Source organism: Aquarana catesbeiana, linkage group LG05 (genome assembly GCF_042186555.1).
Source record: "Aquarana catesbeiana isolate 2022-GZ linkage group LG05, ASM4218655v1, whole genome shotgun sequence".
Lineage (NCBI taxonomy): Eukaryota > Metazoa > Chordata > Amphibia > Anura > Ranidae > Aquarana > Aquarana catesbeiana.
Genome location: NC_133328.1, coordinates 137,783,531 through 137,803,724, shown reverse-complemented (window position 1 = coordinate 137,803,724; position 20,194 = coordinate 137,783,531).

Here is a 20,194-nt window from a genome sequence, read left to right as displayed (position 1 = left end):
TAACAACAAACCTACAGTCCCTGTCTTGTTTGCACCGCCTGTATACTGCTGTTCAGAGTATATAGGGCCTGGTGGCCCCACACCTTTCCTTTTTTTAATTTGGGTGCGGGGTTCCCCTTAATATACATTCAAGACCCAAAGGGCCTGGTAATGGACTGGGGGGTACCCATGCCGTTTGTCTCACTGATTTTCATCCATATTACCAGGACCCGACATTACATTAAAGCCGCAAGCAGTTTTAAATGACTTTTATTCCTTTAAAAATTTCATTTTGTGCAGGGACTGTTCTAAGCACGGGAAACACGCGCCACTTTACAGGCATACTATAGACACCCCCCAGGTATGATATTTAAAGGAATATTTCACTTTTTTTTTTTACTTTAAGCATTATTAAAATCACTGCTCCCGAAAAAACGGCCATTTTTAAAACTTTTTTTGCATTGATACATGTCCCCTGGGGCAGGACCCGGGTCCCCAAACCCTTTTTAGGACAATACCATGCAAATTAGCCTTTAAAATTAGCACTTTTGATTTAGAACGTTTGAGTCCCATAGACGTCAATGGGGTTCTAATGTTCGTGCAAATTTTTGATCCGTTAGCAGGTTCTGGTGCAAACCGAATGGGGGGGGGTGTTCGGCTCATCCTTAGTCAGAAAACATTTTCAGTTACAGGTAAGACACTCTGAAAGATTTTTTCAATTGTTCTACCGAATACTTCGGTGAACACAGACGTTTTATCGAGAAAGGCCGAGATCATCACAATGCCCCCAAACATTTTCTGCTCCATCACAATAAATCTACAGTGGGCCTCAAAGTCTGGGTTATAGAATCAATCCCAAAGTCACTCCCTGTGGCTGAACATTTCAAACGTCTATGCCAGGCATGTCCAAAGTCCAGCCCACGGCCAATCACGGCTTTTGACATGTATATCTTTTGTGGCCCCCAACAAATACCTGAGCGCCTGGGGCCACAAAAGATATATATGCTGGCTGTCTTGGAGGGGACGGGGAGGGGGCGGGATGAGTGCCGTACATACAGAAGAATTTTCTGTTTACACGGCCACCTCTGTAAAAGGAAGTCCCATCTTCTGCGCTGTCATTGGACGACTGTTCTGTCCATCATAGGAGGCAGGACTTTCTATTAAAGAGGCCATCGAGAAAACAGGAGTTTCTTCTATATGTCTGTTGGCTCTCATCCCGCCCCCTCCCTGTCTCCTCCAAGGCTGCAGATGGGCATGAATCAGGCTGCGCTGATGGCAATAGTGAGTCTGCATTCATGTCAATGGGTGTGCTGCATTCATGACAATGGGGGTGCTGCATTCATGGCAATGTGCGTGCTGCATTCATGGCAATGTGGGTGCTGTATTCATGGCAATGGGGGTGCTGTATTCATGGAAATGAGGGATGCTGCATTTATGGCAACAGGGGATGCTGCATTTATGGCAACAGGGGTGTTGCATTTATGGCAATGGGGGTGCTGCATTCATGGCAACAGGGGTGCTGTATTTATGGTAAAGGGGGTGCTGCATTAATGGCAATGTGGGTGCTGCATTCATGTCAATAGGGGTGCTACATTCATGTCAATGTGGGTGCTTGATTCATGACAACGTGGGTGCTGCATTCATGACAGCGTGGGTGCTGCATTCATGGCAACGTGGGTGCTGCATTCATGGCAACATGGGTTCTGCATTCATGTCAATGTGGGTGCTGCATTCATGGCAATGGTGGGGCTGCATTCATGGCAATTGTGAGGCTGCAGATGGGCACTGATTAGGCTGCATTCATGGGCACCAACCCTTATTTTGCTTCATAGTTCTTTATTTAAAAATTAAGATTTTCTCCTGAAACATGCTTTTTAAAGTGAAGGTGCATGTTATAAGCCGATAAATACGGTATATCCAAATAACATGCCCAAGCTCATCTCTTCACCATACACAGCCACAAAGGCAAGAGAATTCTTGTTGGGCAGTGTATTAGTGCTTGAATGAATACACTTAGACCAAATTTTAATGGTTGAAAGAATGTCAGGGGAAATGGTTGGCCCTCACGCATGTTCACTTCATCAAATCTGGCCCTCTTTGAAAAAAGTTCGGACACCCCTGGTCTATGCCAACGGGAATATTTTTGGATTTACTCCTTGGGTACTTTGGCTCCAGGTGGGTTAAATGAGGATATAGAAGTCCATACCCTCCTGTAGCTCCCTACCTATTTTATAATACCCGTGTACAGTGGGGCAAAAAAGTATTTAGTAAGCCACCAATTGTGCAAGTTCTCCCACTTAAAAAGATGAGAGAGGCCTGTAATTGTCATCATAGGTATACCTCAACTATGAGAGACAACATGTGGAAACAAATTCAGACAGTCACATTGTCTGATTTTTGAAAGAATTTATTTGCAAATTATGGTGGAAAAGTATTTGGTCGATATCAAAAGTTCATTTCAATACTTTGTTATATATCCTTTGTTGGCAATGACAGAGGTCAAATGTTTTCGATAAGTCTTCACAAGGTTGTCACACACTGTTGCTGGTATGTTGGCCTATTCCTCCATGCAGATCTCCTCTAGAGCAGTGATGTTTTGGGGCTGTCACTGGGCAACATGGACTTTGAACTCCCTCCAAAGGTTTTCTATGGGGTTCAGATCTGGAGACTGGCTAGGCCACTCCAGGACCTTGAAATGCTTCTTACGAAGCCCCCCTTCGTTGCCCGGGCGGTGTGTTTGGGATCATTTTCATGCTGAAAGACCCAGCCACGTTTCATCTTCAATGCCCTTGCTGATGGGAGGAGGTTTGCACTCAAAATCTCATGATACATGGCCCCATTCATTCTTTTATGTACACGGATCAGTCGCCCTGTTCCCTTTGCAGAGAAACAGCCCCAAAGCACGATGTTGCCACCCCCATGCTTCACAGTAGGTATGGTGTTCTTTGGTTGCAACTCAGCATTCTCTCTCCTCCAAACACGGCGAGTTGTGTTTCTACCAAACAGTTTTACTTTGGTTTCATCTGACCTTATGACATTCTCCCAAGCCTCTTCTGGATCATCCAAATGCTCTCTAGCAAACCTCAGACGCGCCCGGACATGTACTGGCTTAAGCAGGGGGATACGTCTGGCACTGCAGGATCTGAGTCCCTGGCGGTGTAGTGTGTTACTGATGGTAGCCTTTGTTACGTTGGTCCCAGCTCTCTGCAGGTCATTCACTAGGTCCCCCTGTGTGGTTCTGGGATTTTTGCTCACCGTTCTTGTGATCATTTTGACCCTACGGGGTGAGATCTGGCGTGGAGCCCCAGATCGAGGGAGATTATCTGTGGTCTTGTATGTCTTCCATTTTCTAATTATTGCTCCCACAGTTGATTTCTTCACACCAAGCTGTTTGCCTATTACAGATTCAGTCTTTCCAGCCTGGTGCAGGTCTACAATTTTGTTTCTGGTGTCCTTCGACAGCTCTTTGGTCTTCACCATAATGGAGTTTGGAGTGTGACTGTTTGAGGTTGTGAACAGGTGTCTTTTATACTGATAACAAGTTCAAACAGGTGCCATTAATACAGGTAATGAGTGGAGGACAGAGGAGCCTCTTAAAGAAGAAGATACAGGTCTGTGAGAGCCAGAAATCTTGCTTGTTTGTAGGTGACCAAATACTTATTTTCCACCATAATTTGCAAATAAATTCTTTCAAAAATTAGACAATGTGATTGTCTGAATTTCTTTCCACATTTTGTCTCTCATAGTTGAGGTATACCTATGATGACAAATACAGGCCTCTCTTATCTTTTTAAGTGGGAGAACTTACACAATTGGTGGCTGACTAAATACTTTTTTGCCCCACTGTAGGCACAGGGTATGTAGTGCTGTTGGTCTCCATTCTATAAAATTTGTTTATCGTTGTTTTTCTCTTCTAGCAGACCCTTATGGTCCCCTTTCGTTAGTCTGTCTGCATTCAATACTAACATCCATAGTAAGTACTGCATATGATTTTTTATGTTCTAGTATGACCTCCCTTTTTAGCTATTAGTTACCTACGGGCATATTTGTCATCCCATCTTGGCTCATATACACATGCACACGTGGGACAGTAGATGCGACCCCATTCTTAGCTGTATACAAAGTCTTTTCTACACTTATACTGATATACTTTTCAGGTAGTCTCTACCACTACCATAAAAATCCCTGACAAACTACCTTTGATGTCATCTGACTACAGCTGTTGTGTTTTGCCATGGTATACTACTGCTACCAAAGATCCTCATATAATTTTTTAAACCTTATTAATCAGCACATGGTTTACAGACATTTGTATGTTTACACAAGTAATATCACCATCATTATTATTATCCCAACTTTTATTATTAATATGATTATTGTCATTTTCATTATAATCACCATTAAGTTATACTGTTGTACTGGAAATTAGCCAATCATTCATGTGTACATTTTACTTGTATGTTTTTTTTGTATGTTTTTTTGAATATGTGTATGCGTATGAAAGTGTACGTATGTATGCGCATGTCCGTGTGTACATGCGTGTATATGCGTATATGTATATATAGTTTTAGAAAAACTTTTTATTTTTCTCCTTCATCCATCATCATACTAAACGTACAATTGTCCAAATATGTCTCCTCCCCTGCATATCTCTAACGTCTAAACGTATATGCATGAATGTATATTCTATATATATATATATATATATATATATATATATATATATATATATATATATACTGTATATATATATATATACTGTATATATATATATATATATATATATATATATATATATATATATATATATATGTGTATATATATATATATATATATGTATTAATTTATACGAATACTGATTTGAGTGTGCACATATTTCTTATGCATGATGCAGATTCTTTATTCTTATTTATTTATTTATTTATTTATTTATTTATTTTTTTATTATTATTATTATTTGTATTTTTTTTCATTCCATTTTATTTTTTACTTTTTCATATCTATTTCTATAGTTCTAAATCAACAATTTTAATGATTTGAAATGTTTATAATCCTATATTGTAATTGTGCAACACTACTTTGGTGTATACATTGTGGCGAAACTCAAATGATCACTTCCTTGTGTGTGCTGTGTGCGCTGTGTGTGCTGGAGCTTGTTGTCCCATGGAGCCCCTATACACATAAATAGCACCATTCCACCATTTCAATGTTACGTCTGTAGACAGAGCTGAGCTCCAAGCGCATAGCCTGCTATTCATGATCATCCAGAACAGTCTCTCCATGGTGCCTGATCACGTCCAGTGAAGTCATAACCTTGCATTTCACGCTGGTTCCGGCCGACTTCCTGGTGGCCACAGGACTGCACAACAGATCCCTTGCCATTCCACTGATGCCTAGATAATGGTCCATGATGCCTGGAGAGTTACCACTTTGACCGCACGGATGAGCTTGACATTAATTTACTTCTTGTGAGTGTTACATTTACTTTGTGATTAAAACTTTACTTAAATACTACACTGAGGTGGAGCTTCCGGTGTTCTCCCTTCCTCCTTGTCTATTCACACAGCTGGCTCTGAGGATAGCTGCCACCATTCATTTTAAGGACTGATCTTTTTAGGCACTAATGGACTTTTATTGTTATTTTTCTATTGTTTCATTGCTATATGCTTACAGTTACTCCATCTCTGCGCTTTTTTATGCAACTTAACAATTACAGACCAGAGAAGTTTTATCAAGCAAAAATAATAACAGTGTAGTATTTTTGAAACAATTATCATAAATATTGTAGTGACTCCATGCACAATATTTAAGCAGATTTTTACTAAGCCCCAGTTTCCCAAGTAGACAATGGGCGTGTTTATATAAAAAAATCTAATTTAGTTTGTATTATTTCACAGAATATGAAAAAATGCATCTCCCATTGTTGTAAACAATCTTTAAAAGAAGAAAAGTTTATTTGTACAAAAAGATTAAAAGTTCATCTATTTCTCCCTCTATATTGGCAGATTAGATCAACTGTGTAACAATGGAAGGTGTGTTGCTTCTGTTAAGATGTCCATTCTTCCCAAAGTTCTGTATTTGTTCCAAACACTACCTATTCCTGTTTCTTCTGCACATCTTAAAAAACTGCAAGCAGATCTGCTGCAATTTGTTTGGAACTACAAACGGCACAGACTACCCCGCTTGGTACTTATGGCATTGTGCTCTGATGTAGGCCTAGCATTCCCTAACCTTATAAAATGTTATCAAGCAGCCCAATTACATGCAGTTGCCTCTTGGTATACTCCGCGTTCCTATAACAAATGGACGGAAATCGAAAAACTCTGGCTAGCACCTATACATCTTAATAATCTAATTTGGAATGCGAATTCGGAAGTCGATCCTATTCGATTGCTGGGGGCCATGTCCCAGCTTCGGATGACTTGGTGCATGCTATCCCACCAATATGCGCTTAAATCTGAATCATCAATGCTGACCTCCTTTCTATACAATCCTGGGGTGCCCGACAGCCTCACTTCCCTGATGTCATCTCCCTGGGCATCGAGGAACCTGTTTCATTTTGGCTATTTGGCAGAACCTAGGTCTCGTAAATTATTGCCATTTGCTGAACTTCAGGATAAATTTGATTTGCCTCGCCAGGTGTTTTATGGATACCTGCAGATTCCCCATTATGCCCAAACCATAACCCCAAATTTGCAATTCTCCTCTCCTTCGCCCTTTGAACATATAATTCTGTAAGGCACTGTACGGAAGGGACTGATTTCCGACATTTATCAGATATTGAATGCTTATTCCATTCAAGATCAAGGTAAACACTCTTACATGCTCTGATGGGAGAGGGTGCTAGGTGAGGAAATTCCTCTGGAGGCATGGCAGGTGTTTTGGTCTCAGGCAGCTAAAAGTTCCCTCTGTACTCTCTATAAGGAAAAATGCGTATAAAATTCTCTACTTTTGGTACCTGACACCGAACGTGCTCCACGCCATCTACCCTACTAGTTTGGATTGTTGTTGGCGTTGTCACGGGGATAAGGGTATCCTCCTCCATATATATTGGAGCTGTCTGTTGATTACCCCTTTTTAGCACTCTGTACAACAGTTGCTGGTCACCTTTTTGAGGTATCTATCCCTATGGCACCAAAACTTTTCTTGCTGGGCCTATCCCCACTGAAAATTTCTAAACCCTATAAGAAGCTGTTGCACCATATTCTTAAGGATGAGCGCTGTCTTATAGCACCTAACTGGAAACAGCGCTTCCCTCCCTCCTCAGATGCCTTGTATGCTAGGATTAAAGATGTTTATTTCATGGAGAAACTGACTACTATAATACAGGACAGAATGGAGGCTCACAATCATGTTTGGGAACTATGGCATCTCCAGGGGGCTCCACCTTGAGTTTGTACACGAGTTGATGTGCTGACCCTTAACTCTCTCTTTCTTTCCTTCTGATCTTTTCTCTTCATGCCTTTCTTTAAGTAATATTATTTCTTCATTTAACAAAGATATTCTGCACTACAATGTTTTAGCAGTTTTATAGTTTTAACTGAGAACCTGCTATTTAGATTGGCTCTTCTTTCCCTTGTGTTTTTTTTTTTTAGTTCTCTTATATATGAATATTGCGGTTGTTACGGCCATGGTTGTCTCAAAATGCCTTTACTGCATTATAAGTGATCTTTCTTTGTAATGAGCATAGTGCTCATATCCTTAAATGTCTTCTTCCTTTGTTTTTTGAAAAAAAAATTATCAATAAAAAATATTGTTTGAAAAAAAAAGGACATCTATACATAAAATGCTCTGGTCTTTGACTATACAATGTCATCTACTTTTCTCTCAACCAGGAGTGAGAATAACATACACCATGCATAAGCAGATAATTCATTGCCACCAATTTTTTCCAACACGTTTCAGTTGTAGACAATATTCTTCAGGGTGAGTCAGACGAAACATGCCTATATATACAAAATAACAGAAGAGAGTATATAGGCCTGATACATATGTGGTATTGACAACAATTTGAGGCCAATGGCCACAAAATGTTAATTACATAAATAAATAGACCAGATTAGCAAAGCATAGAGCTGCTGCAGCTGCTCTAGGGGGCCACAGATTAGGGGGAACAGTCACAAACCCACAAAGGATCAAGAGAGATGGCCCAGTGGAGCCACCCCAATAAAAGCCCCTCTTTATCCATCTTATCTTGTATCCAGCTTATTTTGTCTTCCTACATTGCTAAATACTGTTTACCAGGTATGATGACTTTATTTACTTGATTTCCCATTTATTTGTTTTTTTTGAAATATTTATATACTAGTTCCATTTATGGTGAATTATTTAGATTTACACTGACCGGCATTTACCACGTGCATTTATATATTTTTAGCTGTTGCCAATTAGGCAACCCCAAGGATGATGATAGTGGAAGGTCACACAGCACTGTCTATATCCCTTTGTCCCCACTGAAGTCTACTGGTGACACAAAAGATCTACAGTTGTGAATCAGGAATACTACACAATGAGGATTTCCTTTATTGTATAACCATATCACCCACTGGAGGAGAGAAGAGTGGATAGTGGGAGAGAGTGTGGACAGACCCATAAACCATCGCATTGTTGATTGGAAGAAAGGATATGATATAGCCACCCATGGAGAGGAATCGCTTACACTCTAAATGCTTTTGGAATGAGTGTATTACTCTGAAATAAAAAGCTTTGGATCCTATGCTATGTGAAGCATCCTTCTTTTTTTCTAAGTGGGACATCCGTGAATACCCGCAAGTGTGAGGACAAGAGAGAGAGTGATTACTGGATCCTGGTGTGCCGAGCAGACTGCAGCCCAAAGGCCCTGGCAGGGTAATCAGCCATAGGCGTTTTGACCTTTTTACAGGTCAAATCTATCCGGTAAGCAGGCATTTCTCTATGGTGATGGTCACATGAGGTGTGGATAACATATTGAATATCTGGATTGCATCTATACATTGTGATTGGGAATTCAGGAGTGTGACGCCTTTATCTTTTCACTACCTCAAGCTCTGCACCTGCTTTTTTTCTATCACATAAGACTGTGCAATATTGGATGTATTTTTTTTAAATTTTTGTTCCTGGAATAAGGACTTTTTTATAGTATCAATATTTTGTTGACACCCTTATGAATAGTATGTCATGTTAAATGTTATGCGCGACTCTGCCCTTGGTTATATATTTTTAGACCATTGGGTGGGTCGACTGCTCATATTGGGCTTGCTCCATCTGGCAACCCCCCTTGATCCCTTGTGGGTTTGTGGCTGTGCTGCCTTGATCAGTGACCCCCTTGAGATGTGCTGCAGCAGCTCTATGCTTTGCTAATCTGGTCTATTTACTTATATGAATTTCATGCCATATTGGGCCATAGGCCTCTCATTGTTGTCAATACTGCATATGTATTAGGCCTGCATACACTCTACTGTTATTTTGTATATTTAGGTATGTTCCACCTGACATTCCCTGAAGAAAATTGACTACAATTGAAGCGCGTTGGAAAAAAATCGGTGGGAATTAATTATCTGCTTATGTATGGTGCATGTTTTTCTCACTCCCAATTGTGAGAAAAGTAGATGACATTGTATAGTCAAAAACCAGAGCATTTTATGTATAATTTAAGTTTTAATCTTTTTGTACAAAACAACTTTTCTTCTTTTAAAGATTGTTAGCAACAATATTTTTTGACTGCAAGTCCCATGGGAGATGCATTATTTTCATTTAGTATTTAGGGATGGAGCAGCCTCATGATATACTCACCCTAACTTACAATATTTCACAGAATAAAGCAAGACATATTGAACTGACACAGTGAACTGTATGTAGACAGCCTTTACTAGTCTGCATTTGCACTGGAAAACAACAGGCAGCTTGAAATCGATAAATAAACATTAGTTTATATTACTTTTAAAAAATAAACCAGCAGAATATTGTACTGATAAGTATTATTTAATAACTTTTTTCCCCTCCTCCTTCCTGCCAAGACCCCAACACTCCTCTTTCTCCTGTCAGCAGGAATTCCCTTCTCCATTTGTTGCTACTTCCCTTCCCTCATGTTGTGGAAGGGTGAAAGGCCTATGGCCATAGATCTTCCAGATTCTGCAATGCTTCCAGGGTAGGGGACATTTTCACAATAAGGAAATGCGGTAAAGAGTTTGTTGCAGATTACATATTTAAAGCCTAAGTTCACCTTTTCGGGCAGAATTTCACTTTAAATAATACATAGAAGCATTTTGTAATGTCATTTCTGATCAAGCCATCCCGATGTGCTTATCTTTCACTGACCTCATCTACAGCAGCTTTAAAGTTTCACCTGTCTTTAAAAAATGTTTTCTTCTTGCATCACATCCAGTAGATCATATACCAGCATGCACTGGCTTGCTGCATCAGAGAACAGGGCATTATAGGGCAGTTCACCACTCTGAACCACACCACCCTCATTACTATACTACCTCTTGTTTTATGTCTACCCACTTTCTGTACAATCTAATTTTACAATCTTCTTTAGATCTACCATCAGGTATGTAGTGGAAGGGCCTGCCTGATTTGATACAAATTGAATAGATTGTTCAGGGGAGTCCTCCTATTCCATATTTTTAGTGAATCTACTGGAAATTTACAGGGATTGTACAATTAGATTGCATAGTGTAAGGCCATCTTTATATACATACATAGGAGGGAGTGGATGCAGACACTTAGCTGTCAGGCCCCATTCAAATATCAGTGTAGAAGGAACTTGCGTTTCCACATGCGCTTTTTTGGGTGTTTTGGAGCGTTTCCTATTGCCAGGCATAGGGCAGCCTATTCACTGCCCAAGCGCCCCACAGATGCTCCAGAACATTTGGAGTGGAGCATGCTGTGTTTTTTCCTATGCATTTTGGTGCATTTGCAGTGCACTACGAATGCATGCCCGCTACCTGCGCTTGGGGTGCCATTAACATTTAATGACAATGCAAGCATGATGCGCATTTGCAGCGCATTTCCAAAATGGACAGCAGTTTTTTTGTGTGGTTTGCTATGCATTTGTAAATGCACAGATGTGCATAGACCTTCATTGTTCTTGCGGAAACCCAGCAATTTCACATTCAGGCCCCATTTACACCTACCATAGTGGCAGCGGAAATTTTTTGGCTTGTTTTTCCCCTCCACACATAGGGAAGCCCATTGAAGTGGCAAAGTAGCTTATGGGACATTTTAGTGTTTTGCAATTCACACATTTTTACTGTGTGTTTTGCTGCATTTGTCCCTTTTTTCTTCACGCTGCAAACTGTGTGTTTGTTTCTGCGTTTGGGGCATCATTAACAATTAATGGCAACAAAAGCACAACTAGTTAATTTTAGGTGTAGAAAGGTGACAATACACAATGCAATCTGAAAACAATGATCGCTGATTGCATTGGAAATGCATGAACCTGCAGAGGTGGGTAAGAATGATCTGGAGGAAAAGGGGCAGGTACAGGGTGTGTGGTAATGAGGTCAGCTGGTCAGCTATTTCCTTCTACTGGTTCTAATGAAGGAGTTTTCACCAGGAAACTGAGGCTGAGTTAATTTGTAGTCTACAACAAATTGGAAGCTTTCTCTTTTCTGCAAAAGAGGTATGGAATTTAGAAAAACAAAAAAAGTGAACTTGGCCTTTAAAGTGGGCACCATTGAGGAGTGAGGGCAGACTACCCTTTTTATTTTCTTCCCCAGCATGTGACTTATCACATGACTACAGAGCGTAAGGAGAAGCTGCCTTCATTCCAGATTGTGTGATCTGTGAGTACAAAGTAAGGGGGGGACTCATCCCTAGACCTCCCTCTCCTCTCAGCCCTAGACCTTCCTCTCCTTTTAGTTTAGGACCTCCTCTCTTCTCTCAGCCCTACACCTCCTTTTCTTCTCAGCCCTAGACCTCCCTTTCCTCTCAGCCCCAGACCTCCCCTTTCCTCCTCAGACCCTCTTAGCCTCCTCCCTCTTTTAGGATAGGTTTACATTTATGTGTTGCAGGAATGTGCACACAATTGTATTCCTGCAATGCATAAAAGCACACATCCCTTTTGCAGGTGCACAACGGTGCCAAAGATTCCTCACATACCCTGCAAATGTGCACATTTTCATGCTCATTTGCCTACACCAAAATGCATAGTAACAAAGTACCATGCATTTTGGTGCTGCGCTATTTTTAAAAAGGGTCATGCAATTCTTTTGTGCATGTTTTCATGCACGTTCATCTTAATAGCAATATGGGCGCCTGGGCAAAGTATTGCACGGGGGCCCCTACAAGAAATTCGATTTTGTTATACTGTCATAAAACATATGAAATAAAAAATAAAAATTTCTTCATAAATTTAGGCCAGAATGTATTCTGTTACATGTCTTTGGTAACAAAAAAAAATATCCCAATAAGTGTATATTGATTGGTTTGTGTGAAGGTTATAGAGTCTACAAATTATGGGATATATACTGGAAATTACACAGCTATGCTGGTGCTAACTAGGGTGCTAACCCCCCGGTTCGGTTCGCACCAGAACATACCAAACAGGCAAACAATTTGGCAGAACACATGAACACCGTTAAAATCTAAAGTCTAAAGTCTATTGGAAACTAACACGAATAATCAAAAGTGCTAATTTTAAAGGCTTATATGCATGGTATTTCCATAAAAAGTGTTTGGGGACCCGGGTCCTGCCCCAGGGGACATGTATCAATGCAATTTTTTTTTAAATGGCCATTTTTGTGGGAGCAGTGATTTTTTTAATGCTTAAAGTGAAACAATAAAAATGAAATATTCCTTTAAATATCATGCCTGGGGGGGTGTCTATAGTATGCCTGTAAAGTGGCACATTTTTCCTGTGTTTAGAACAGTACCACAGCAAAATTACATTTCTAAAGGAAAAATTGTCATACAAAACTGATCGCGGCTGTAATGAATTGTCGGGTCTCGGCAATATAGATAAAAATCATTGAAAAAAAGAGCATGGGATTCCCCCCAGTCCATTACCAGGCCCTTTGGGTCTGGTATGAATATTAAGGGAAACCACAAACCAAAATTTAAAAAAGAAATTGCGTGGGGGTCCCCCTAAAATCCATACCAGGCCCTTCAGGTCTGATAAAGAAATTAAGGGGAACCCTGTTCCAAATTTTTTACAAAATAGCGTAGGGGCCCCCCTCAAAATCCATACCAGACCTGAAGGACCCTGCACCACAATTTTAAAAAAATGGCGTAGGGGTCCCTATCAAAATCCTAAGTGGGGTATGCGGGCGGGGGGCTTATCGGAATCTGGAAGCCCCCTTTAACAAGGGGACCCCCAGATCCCAGCCTCTCCCCATGTGAAATGGTAGTGGCGTACAAATATACCCCTACCATTTCACAAAAATTGTCAAAATGGTAAAAAAGACAATAGCCGGTTTTTGACAATTCCTTTATTAATAATGTCTTCTTCTTTCCCCCTCTTCTTCCTCCATCTTCTTCTAGTCTTCCTTCAGTTTTCTCCTTCTTCCTTCATCTTCTTCTTCCCCCGCATCTTCCTCCATCTTCCTCTGCTTCCTTCTCCAGTCTTCTCCATCTTCCTCTGGCTTCTTCTTCCCCGCTTCATCCTTCCAACGAATGGATGACCCCGCCCCCTCTGACACCACGGGAAAGCCATAGGGAAGTCCCCGTGGTGTCAAAGGGGCGGGGTCACTGGGTGGCCCTGCCCTCAGTTATATAAGAACTTTCACAAGCACAGAAGCGTCACACTGTGGGAGCCTCCCATTGAGGCGGATCGTACGGAGGACAAAGTGGGAAAGAAGAAACCGGAGGAAGATGGAGAAGACCAGATGACATTATTAATAATTACAGTCGTAGGGATGTCCCCGTGCATGAGAGGGGGCAGGGTCACCCGGCGATGTCACCGTGTGGCCCCGCCCTCAGTTATAAAAGAACTGTCACCTGAGAGGCCGGTCATTACAGCGGGTGCCTCCCATTGAGGCAGATCGGTGGCGGCGTGCAGCTTTTTTTTTCTTTTTCGGTCCATCAGAGCAAAAGAAGAAGAAGATGAATGGACTTCGTGGGACACTTTTATTTTTAATTTTTTAATAAAGGACTTGTCCCAAGGTGTGTATTGTCATTTTTACCATTTTCACACTTTTATTGTGAAATGGTAGGGGTACATTTGTACTCTGTTACCATTTCACACGGGAGGGAGGTCGGGATCTGGGGTTCCCCTTGTTAAAGGGGGCTTCCAGATTCTGATAAGCCCCCCGCCCGCAGACACCCACAACCACCAGGCAAGAATTGTGAGTATGAGGCCCTTGTCCTCATCAACATGGGGACAAGGTGCTTTGGGGGGCCACAACCCCAAAGCACCCTCCCCATGTTGAGGGCATGTGGCCTGGTACGGTTCTGGAGGGGGCACTCTCTCATCCCCCACTCTTTTCCTGCGGCCTGCCAGGTTGCATGCTCGGATAACGGTCTGTTATAAATTATTCAGGGGACCCCCACACCATTTTTAAAAAAAAATTTGGCGCAGGGTTCCCCTTAAAATCTATACCAGACCTGAAGGGCCTGGTATGGAATTTGGGGGGACCCCCACACAATTTGTTTTTAAAATTTTGGTTCTGGGTTCCCCTTAATATTCATACCAGATACCATGCATATAAGCCTTTAAAATTAGCACTTTTGATTTCTCCCATAGACAATTCATTATAGCCGTGAGTACTTTTAAATGACTTTTTTTCCTTTAGAAATGTCATTTGCCGCGAACACCCCAAATTGTTCACTATTCGGTGAACAGCCCAACACCCGATGTTTGAATCGAACTTGCGTTCGACTTGAACATCAGGCTCGTCCCTAGTAGGCAGATACATTTTAAAAAATACAATGTAAAATTAACAAGGGACACCAGCATAGTTGTATCTTTGATCTTAAAAACTATGGGATAATGGTGTTGTGGTAACTTGCCAAAAAAAACAAAAAACAAGCATAATAATATTATTTTTGATATCACTAGAAAAAAAAGCCTTTGTAAAATAGGTTTAGCAGAACTTCATCAGAATCACTAGGAAAGCAGTTTCATTATTATCACATTAAAGAAGAAGAGAATTGTGCGCTGCATTTTTAGGTTTCATAATTTGCCATGTCACGAATGTTAATTCTCCAATACTAACGCAAGTTTACAAGACCGACTGCTTCTGGCTCATCCTTGCTTCCATGCATGCTTGTTTGTACTTTGGACTCTTGTCCAAAGGACTTGTGTACACACGCTCGAAAAATCCGACAACAGACATTTGTCTGCGAAAAATTTATAAGCCTGCCATCCAACATTTGTCCATTGAAAGTTGGCCAACAGTTGTCTGATGAAGCATACAAACGGTCTGATTTTCCACCAACAGCCTGTCATCACACAATTCCCCTCAGAAAATCTGATCGTGTGTACGAGGCTTAAAGCCTCGTACACACGATCGGATTTTCCGCAGACAAAACCTCGGACTTTTGTCCGAAGGCATGTGCCTGGATTTTGTCTTGCATACAAGCGGCAAGGAATTGTCAGCCAACAAACACGAGTGTAATGATGTACTACGTGGCTTTTCAGCTCTTTAGAGCCACCCTTTGGGCTCCTTCTGCTAATTTCATGTTAGTAGAAGTTTGGTGAGAGTTGATTCGCGCTTTTCATTTTGCGCTTTTCATTTTGCGCCTTTCATTTAGCGTTTTTTAGTTCGCTCTCTTCATTTCGTGCTTTTCAGTTAGTTTCTGAACGGTCGTTCGTCAACCAGACATGTTGCAGAATCAGAGGAGATAACGTGTTATTTATTATTGGCCTTGGAGTTATTGCTTTGACCCAAGTCCAGTCCAGGAACAGGAGGAGGAGGATTTCTTGGACCAAAAATTGGTTGCTTTATTAATTGTGACCAATTATGTCATATGCCTTTGCTGCAGGAGCTCCGGGAGAATAATCCAGATGATTATCAGAATTATCTCTGGATGACGGATCCCTGCTTTCACCAACTCTTGGCATTGTTGACCCCCTATATTAAGAAGCAGGACACATGCATGAGGCTTTTATTTTATTTTTTGGTTGAATAATAATGATTTGATTTGTTTTATTTTCTATATTTTGGATGCATAGAATGCACTTTTTGTTCTATTCAAGTTCTAGCCAAGTTCTATTGGCAGATAGCATGTCTAATTTTATTTCTTTTTTCTTTTTTTTAATGCACAATAAAAAAATTGTGGAGAATAATACTTGGCTATGGTTTTTTTAATGCACAATAAAAAAATGTGGATAATAATACTTGGTTGTGTTTTACTTCAAATGACAGTTTGGAATTAGGCAGTTACATTTAAAAAAATACAATGTAAAATTGACAAGGGACACCAACATAGTTGTATCTTTGATCTTAAAAACTACGGGATAATGGTGTTGTGCTAACTTGCCCAAAAAAAAAAGCATAATAATATTATTCTTGATATCACTAGAAAGAAAAAGGCCTTTGAAAATTTGTTTGCAATAACTCTATCAGTATCACCAGCAAAGCAGCTTCATTATTATCCCAGTAAAGAAGAGAATGTGCTCTGCATTTCGAGATTTCATAATTTGCCACGATTGTTAATTTTCCATTACGAGTGCTAGTTTACAAGACCGACCGAATCTGGCTCGTCCTTGCTTCCGAGCATGCTTGTTTGTACTTTGGACTTTTGTCTGACTGACTTGTGTACACACACTCAAAAAATCCGACAGACGTTTGTCCACGGAAAATTTTAAAACCTGCCATCCAACATTTGTCCACGGAAAATCCAACAACAATTGTCTGATGGAGCGTACAAACGGTTGGATTTTCCTCCAACAGCCTGTCGTCACACATTTCCCATCGGAAAATCCGATCGTGTGTACGAGGCTTAACAGTCCTCCTCAAACTGACATCAGCAATTCAGTGTAATTTTTTCCCCATGACACTGATGCAGTGCCATTTTTCCACATAGCAACACCACTGACACAGGAATATTTTTTTCCATTCAGTAACACCACCAATAAAGGAGTATTTTTTTTCTTTGCCACTGTTAGTCCCATATTTGTACAGCAATTTTTACCTCTTCAGTATGCATCGTTATTAGCCCTGCTCCCATCTTCACCCAAGGAGGTGGATACAGTTTGCCATCCTAGCAATGGGTACTGGCTCCCCCATTCTTTTCATATAGTTTGGGGTTCATCCAACCTCTATCAATGCATTTTACCACAAACAGTATTATGGACTCTGATCTGTCCAGCTTCAACAGTTGATTTCAAAGTGCTTTAGTAAATAGTAGCTTTTCGCCATAAGGCCTGTCCACTTTTCCTGAAGCTAGTTCATATTAACTCATGCCTCCAGCATTTGCTGTCATCTTCTTTTTCTTTCTCGGTCTCTATTTCCTAATATCTTTACCCTCCATCCTCCCTCTCTTTTACTCTCTCATTCTGTACTACTTACACAATACATTTTCTCTTTTCTTCCATACTGTGCCCTTACAATTTGTTTTTTTGGTGGTCCTTTCTTGCTCATTCTGAGTGAAACAATACCTTATGTTTCATTGCCATTAAGTCTATGATTTCACAGCATTTTCTGTTCCTTAATCATGCTGTGATTGTATGCCTGCTTTGGAAGGACGGCTTTGAATGTGCAAACACCATGGACCTAAAACTTTAAATTCAGCACAAAGAAGTCATGCTCAAATATTTATAAGCTAATGGATGTGTATTAATACTTTGATAATATAGAATAAAGCACTGTTCAGTGTTATTTGATAGCTCTGTTTAAATGCAATTACCGTATTTATCGGCGTATAACACGCGCCGGCGTATAACACGCACCCAAGTTAAGGAGGGAATTTTAAGGAAAAAAACTTTTAGGAGGGAAGTTTAAGGAAGAAAAACTTACATTAAAATGCCCATCAATGCAGCGTTATCGGTGTCCATCTGCAGCCTTGTCAGTGTCAGTGCAGCCTTGCCCCAGTGTCCATTGCAGCCTTGTCAGTGCAGGCTTGTCAGTGCAGCTTTGCCCCAGTGCAGAATTGTCAGTGCAGCCTTGCCCCAGTGTCCATTGCAGCCTTGTCAGTGCAGCTTTGCCCCAGTGCAGCCTTGTCAGTGCAGCCATGTCAGTGCAGCCTTGTCAGTGCAGCCTTGTCAGTGCAGCTTTTCTCCAGTGCAGCCTTGTCAGTGCAGCTTTTCTCCAGTGCAGCCTTGCCCCAGTGCAGCTTTGCCCCCATGCAGCCTTGCCCCAGTGCAGCCTTGCCCCAGTGCAGCTTTGCCCCCATGCAGCCTTGCCCCAGTGCAGCCTTGCCCCCCCGTGCAGCCTTGCCCCAGTGCAGCTTTGCCCCCATGCAGCCTTGCCCCCCCCGTGCAGCTTTGTGGGATCGCCGTGATCCCTGCCGTCATACACAGCCCTGTGTAAATTTAAATATGGCGCAGAGACTGCAGGGACTTGGCGGAGCGCTGATACACATAGCCGAGAGTCCTCGGGTTTTCTCGGCGCCGCTTACAGTCCCGCCCAGTTCCGCCCTATGGGCGGGACTGTAAGCGGCGCCGAGAAAACCCGAGGACTCTCGGCTATGTGTAGCTCCGCTCCGCCGAGTTCCTGCAGTCTCGGCGCCGTATTTGAATTTCCACACGGCTGTGTATGTCGGCGGCGATCGCGGCAATTGCCGCGATCGCTCCGATCACACACAATTGGGGGGGGGATCGGCGTATAACACGCACCCACGATTTTCCCCTGATTTTCAGGGGAAAAAAGTGCGTGTTATATGCCGATAAATACGGTATTTAAAGCATGACCCCTGTGATTTTTTTCATTTTTAAGTGCCTATGTATAGTTGGGCAAATTTCCTTTCACTTCCTGTTCCAGATATACAACACTAAGTGGGAGGGAACCTCTCCAAAGTGAGGAAAATCACTTCTTATTTAAAGAATATGTTACCCCAACACTTCATATTCCTGATATGTGCTTGCTGTACCATGTAATTGTATGAAAAAAAGATGCTCCTTCCAGTCCCTCTACTCTCCGTTTAAAAACGAATCAACAATATGCATGAGAACACAGCATAGTCAGTTTTTTAGCTTTGTTGGGAACTTATCTTGATTTCTTCCAAAGATATGCCCCCCCACATAGCCATTCACTGGGAAGACCAGTGTGCTGCTGTTTCTCCTCCCCTTTCTCTCTGAGCTCATTATGCAGCTGAGAACAGAAGGTATGTGATCACTTCTAAAAAAAGGAAAAGTGTATTTATACAGTTTTTTTTTTGTGTATACACAGAAATTTTACCTTTCACTATTTTAAATTGAATGCGTTGTTTTGCAAGGGAAAGGTTCACATATACTTTCATTGTCACCAGAACAAGTGTCCCCAGAGAACGATTTAATTTCTATTCAGGGTCAGAGTGGGTACCTGAATCCCACCAGAGGAAGTGAGAAAGAGGGCCTAAAATAAAGCAGTGCATACTGTGGAGAAATTTCAACACAGCTTACTATGAGAGGCATGGTTCATCAGACGCAATTTAATCTTTATCTGTATAACAATGTAGGGCCAATATAAAGACATTTTTTTTTTCTTCAAAAAGGTTTTTATTTAGCTTTTTAAGTAACAAGATAGCTAACCTTACCTAAAATCTGCTAATACTATTTACAGTATATATTACAGAGACTCCAACTGTCTCCAAGTTGAAAAAGACTGTCCTGGACTGCTTACATGTACCAAAGACTGGTAAACACTGTAGATATGTGAAAAAACTGTTGGAAACACTTTACATTTAGCAATTGTTGAGACAAAAAAATGCTTTGGTCAGGACTAGGTAACATACTATGTAACATTGGGGTTGATTTACTAAAACTGGAAAGTGTAAAATCTGGTGCAGCTCTCCATAGAAGCCAATCAACTTCCAGGTTTTCACCACTCCACTCGATTACCCAATGAAGGGAATGTGCCCTAAAATGAACATAAAGAGGTGCATAGTGAAGCATGTATGGGTGGAGTGGATTTGTTTTTTATTATTATCTTTATTAGTTAGTAAGAAGTTGTCACGGAACGTCCCACACTCCGCTTGAGTGCTTCCGTCATATACCACTTCCTCCCAGTCTGTATACAGATATCAGATATTCCAACCTCTCTGAGCAGAAAACAAGGCGACACTTGCTTCACTGCTAACATGGACTGTTTATTATGAATCAAAGTTACAAGACTTTATATGCCGTTGGAACCTCCTCTAACAATACAACTGT